The sequence below is a fragment of the Pteronotus mesoamericanus genome, unplaced genomic scaffold (genome assembly GCF_021234165.1).
Source record: "Pteronotus mesoamericanus isolate MK-2021 breed Mesoamerican mustached bat unplaced genomic scaffold, CSHL_Meso_final scaffold_174, whole genome shotgun sequence".
Taxonomy (NCBI): domain Eukaryota; kingdom Metazoa; phylum Chordata; class Mammalia; order Chiroptera; family Mormoopidae; genus Pteronotus; species Pteronotus mesoamericanus.
The window spans coordinates 12,201,629-12,207,579 of NW_026555309.1; positions in this window are offsets into that span (position 1 = coordinate 12,201,629).

Below are 5,951 nucleotides of genomic sequence, written 5' to 3' on the forward strand. Positions count from 1 at the left end.
GCAGAGGGCGTGTCCTGGTGGCAAGCATCAGTTGCCCTTGAGAGGGGAATGTGGGGGCCGGAGGACTCAGCCTCAGAGGGGTGCTGGGAGGAGGTGCTGGGAGGAGGGCTTGGGAGGCCAACACCCTCCTTCCTCCCCTGTCATTCACGGGCTTCAGCTGCCAGCACAGAATCCCTCCACAATAATACCTGCTGCATTCTTGCTTCTGAATCAAAAGTGTACAGAGAGGGGAGGCGCTGACTTGCCTCTTTTTGATGCTGCTCCCCAGTGACACTTGCGCAGCATCTCTGTATCCCTGCAGTCACTGGTTCCCGCATCGTTCTTCCTATCACAGTATTCCTTTGCTACATTTAACTTGACTTTTCCTTTATTTTTATAGCTCTGTAGATCTGGCCCTGTCTGCCTTCCATTTTTCCAGAAGTCTTTAACATTTCTAGACTGTTGGTGGCATTGCTTTTTTGTTTCCCCACATTGGTTTGGATTTACTCTTTATTACAAAAACTTTTTTTTTCCATTTCATAACCTCAGATGGGAAGGAAGGTAGGTACATGTACTCAAACAAGCATCTTAATCAGATCATTTTTTCTTATAGGTAATTTTTTAAAATTTTACCTTATTTCTGCCAAGTTGTATGGAAAGGAAAATTTTTTTATACAGCACATCTTGAGATGTGTAAGTTATATTAGAAAAGGATTGAATCAGGGGGAAGGGATCAAACTAATGTTCATGAGGCTCCACCACTCACCAGGCCATGTTGTTAGTTTGGTGGTAACCAAGTTTCAGATGGAAAATTCTTCAATATGCATAAATCATGAGATAAATTACACACACATATTACTGAGAAATGCTTTTTTTCTATCAGGGAAACAGAGAAACTCCATGTACTTTGTCACAGGGAAACCTGAAGCAGGTTCTGTCCTGTGTACTTCCCACGAGACCAACTGATACAGCACCCTTAGCAACCATGGGCTGAAAAGATTATTGAAACAATTAATAAAAATACAAATCTGATTAGATTATTTAGAATGTCATATATTTTAAAAGATAATTAAGTTGGCTCCTTAGATAACGAAAACCTTGCTAAGAGTTCATTGTGTTATGGCAAATAGTACTTCAACCTTTAGAATAAAGTATATAAATTTATTTTATTTGTTTTAAATTCTTATAAACTGGCACATATTTTATTCCTTAACTTTCAGACAATGGGATTAACCTTTATGTTCTAAATTTCTGTTCCTATTTAACCTGAAGCAACAGCTGAAATCATAGGATGGAATTAATCTTACACTTTGAATATTTTTTTTTATTTCTAAGTATTAAACTAGAATCAACAGTCAAAATTTAAAATTTGTTTCTATGCTATCTGCCAAGTCTCTCAACAAATTCTGAGCAACCATAGCTCAAACAATTCAAACAGAATTCAATATGAAATAAAGTTTTATTTCCTCCAATTCATGATGAGAAGGAACTAGAGAAGACTGAAACTAAATAACATCAAATACAAAATGAGAAAATACATTCCTTACAGTTGTGACCCAAACTGGCATTTCAGATATATAATCAGTATTACAATTAATCTAATTGCTTATGTCAGCCTTGACTCATCTAACATCTGAAATATATATATGATTCTTTAAAAATATGAAAGTTACAAGATGTTGAATAAACATGCTTACCTTTATTCATGGAAATTGACATCCAGTTTCTGGTGTTACACAGGCAAAAATATCCAAGAAGAGAACTCTTCCTTTTCTCACAGTCTGTAGGTGGCACCCACTTTTATAGACCCGTGTAATTTTACAAGGGGTGGTTCATTCAAAGAGTCAATATTATGCCTCTTTATTGTACTACTTAATATAAATGATGGGTGAACATTAAATTTTCATAATGAGCTTTAAAATTTGATTTGATCAGCTACTGAAAAGGAATCAATTTAATTACTGCTTACAAGTTTATCTCACCTACATGGCCTCTTTTATAAATGCTTATTCTAAATCAGAATAACTAATAGGTAGCCTTAGGAGAATTATCTAGCTGTTGCAGAAAAATAATGACTATCCTTCTACTGAATAAAAAACTGATTGCCAAAAAAGTACATGAAAGATTGCAACATTGTCATTTACTTGTTTAAATCCGTTATATACTAGTAAATTGGGGACAAAACTGAGTTACCCAGCAGAAAATTATGAGGACAGCTATCTCATACTATAAGCCTGTATCTGTATCTACCACAGACAAGCTTCAAAGAAAAATAAACTTCTAAAAAGAGACCTTATCAAGTTACCCTGTGAAAGCTATAATGTTTTAAAGAGTAAGCTGGCTTTGGACATCAAATATGACAGCTTGATTGAAGATGCTTCATATGATACATTCTCTGTTTTCTGATCTAAAGCATTTTTATTCACTCATTCAGTTATTAATTCAGAAACATGTATTGAGCAGTAACTACATACTAGGCAGTCTTACTATTGTAATAAGAATTGGTCCCTCAGTCATGAAAAGTCTGAAACAGGTATTTTTAATCATCCAGAAACTTTTCTTCAGATGGTATCTCAGAAACCCAAGTCCCTCCCATTCAGTGACCTTGTCTTCTTCATCTCACAGCTTCCCATGTGTCCGTGTTCATTTGTGTCAAGCCCGGAAGAAGAAAAGGACTGGAGCAGCTGGAAGGGTATTGTTTTGGGCCAGTGAGGGGAACAGGAAATATCCCCTATGCAGGTGCTATGGGACCACAGCTATAGGTGGGAGATTTGTCAGGGTAAGCTCCCCGAAAGAAGCAAAGTTTATCTTATTTGAAGAGTAGCAGCTAACTGAGAGAAAATTGGGGTGGCCTTGGAGGATGCTTGTGAACAAGATCACTGTAGATCAAAAGAAGAGTGTGGGCAAATCATTGAAGTGAAAGAGGATGGCGGAATGAAGGAATTGCAGCCTCATGGGTTCTCCTGAGGAAACAGAAGGAAAGGACTGTGGATGCTTTTATAGTCGAGTTGTCCATGGCAGAGAGTTTAAAACTTTTTTTGAGCTCTCTCCAACAGCATTGTAAGGGATGAAGCAAGCTGGATAAGAGTGAGGTCAATAAAATCAATGAGAATGGCATAGTGATCATACAGTCAGAAAGGATGGAGTCCTGACCCGTAGTAGTGGAAATAAAGAGGGAGGAAGGATTTGCTGGACCTACGGGACCGGGACACCACAGAAGCTGGAGGATAATTTGAGGGTAAGATGAGTCAAGGGTGGAGAGTCTAGAATGACTTTGAGGTTTCTGATTTCCTGGGAAGGAGAGAAGAGGAAAGAAAAGTGGGGTGTATTCAGAAAGAAAGGAGGAGGAAAAGATTCCATCACTCAGGAAACCATGAAATGAGAGAGTTTCAAAATGGTAGAAGTATTTAACTTTTCTCCAAAATCTGCATAAAGGTGAAGAGAATGAGGACCAAAAACTATCCTTTCAAAATGGAGACTAGAACCTCACTGATGATCTTGTTAAGAGCAGGATGAGGATTTAAATCTATAGATTAATAATAAACATTTCAATAACATTGGAAATAACGCATCACATTTGTTATAAGTGATAGTACAGTTTAATGTTTAAGTGATTTGGTGATTGATGGAAAGAGCTTTGATAGTTATCACAATAATATTGGGTAAAGTTTAAAATGAATCTGAATACATCCTGAAGATATTAAAAAATATTAATTAAAAATATTTAAAAATTATCTCTAGTTCATAACTACTGAAGCTCCAACCCTGATATTTCTCCATGTGAAGACGTTCACTTCTGCCTAAATTTGTTCAGAAATTTGGTGATGATAATGCACATCGTTATTATTACTAAAACAGCATGGTGAGTGTTGCAGGTTGCCATAGTGTTTTTAATGATTCGGTGTCAAAATGACAGAAAATAATGCTGTAAGTGAGAATTGTGGAATTCGTAACAACAAAATTTCAAGGTATGCTGAATATCATTTTTCAAAACTTCATACTGAATAATAATTTGCTTATTTTATTATTTCATATGCAATAAAAAAATCTCTGAAGAAAAAGGAACAACTTATAGAAAATTAACAAAACTGGAATTGGAAGAATGGAAAATTGTGGTTTTACTAAGAAAATAACCTCTCAAAAATTAAAATGCAGTACTACATTATCTTCGATAACAAAATGCCAAGAAATAAATATGATACAAAAATTTATCTATTAAATATATTTCATTATTCAATCATTGATAAAGTGAAACAGAGTTCTTTTTTCACTAAATATTCAATGAGAAGCTCAAAAGTTTAAGTGGAGAATGATCTGCATTTATTTTAAATGTAGAATATGGTGGGCTATTACAAAGACGAAGAAAAGAAGTAACATCTCTTTTCAATTTGGTTGTTTTTGTCTTTTATATCTTTTTTTGCATGTGGTGGGGGACAGGGAGCTCACCAGGGATCAAGTAAATGCTATCATCTGAATTACAATTAGACCAATATTGAGAACACTCTGAAAGCTGGTCTGTTACCCCACTACAAAGTCAGCAAATCTACTTCCAAATTACCATTTATCCACAGAATCTTTCACAAATGTTCTGCTGAACCAGAATCTTCCCGACTAAGAGACCAAAATGTCAGGCAATGACACAGAATTTGAAGCATGAGGACCACAGTTTGAGACCCTACCTGCCATCTGGCAATATTGTAGCCTTAGGTTGGTCATTTAATTACTCCAAATTTCTGATCTCTTAGACACAAAATAGAAATAATAAAGCGAGCCTCATTAGGGGGATATTGGAAACAAATTAGATAATGAAAGAGAAAATGTTATTAAACTAGGAAGTGCTGTGTAGAAGAATCATCTGGGTTTTACAAGCAGCATTACAAAATGCTTATTTATTATGCTGATGGCCATTTCAGTACTATAAGAAAGCATTAGGAGCACAGTACAAGACAGAACATTTATGGACCTTTCAGGTGGAGAAAACATTAAGTCCTGGACTTTTCTAAAGTCAAAGGTTCTTTATTGTGGTTCTTGGGAATAAGATAAACATTTGGGGAAATAACTATGGAGTAATTTTTTTTTATTGAGTCACTGTAATAAAAGGGAAACAATGCTTTATGGTTCCTCTTCATCCCAGAGTCATTGAGATGCTTACAGTAATTACTGGACACTGTTCACTATAGTGATGGCCAACATCTACTAATAATCACAGTGAGCTAATTTTCATATTTATTATCTCATTGAATTTTCATGGCAACTAAGAAGTAGCTCCTTTACTTTCTTCATTTGTAAAATGAGGAAATTAAGATATTTATTCAGTGGTAGTTCCCAGTCAGTGTACAATAGTCCCACCTTATTTGTGGTGTTGCTTTCTGTGGTTTCAGTTACTTGTAGTCAACTGCAGTCTAAAATACATAATGGAAAATTTCAGAAACAAACAAATTATAAGTTTTAAATTGCAAACCCATCTGAGTAGCTTGAATAGCATGATGAAATCTCGCATTGTCTTGATCCCCCACCCCCACAGGACACATCCATTTATCCAGGGTCTCCACATTGCAGACGCTCCCCGCCATCTTGGTTTGAGGAGTTCCTGTCACCCCTAGGGTTCCCTAACACTATGTCACCTATGTCACCCACCTCACATCATCCCATCACAACAGCATTTCCTCATCTTGCATGGCCACAAAAAGTGTGAGGATAGGATAATATTTTCAAAGAGATGGCATCCTCATAACATTTATCACAGCATATTATTATATTGTTTTATTAGTTATTGTTAATGTTTCTGTACCCAATGTATAAATAAAATTTTCTGTAGACATGTGTGTATGTAGGAAAAAAAACCCCATTATATATAGTGTTCAGTGCTATCTGTGGTTTCAGGCATCCACTAGTGATCTTGGAATGTATCCCCCAAGGGTAAGGGGTGACTACTCTGTGGCTTTTAAGGGTCACTAAAGGTAGAGATTCCA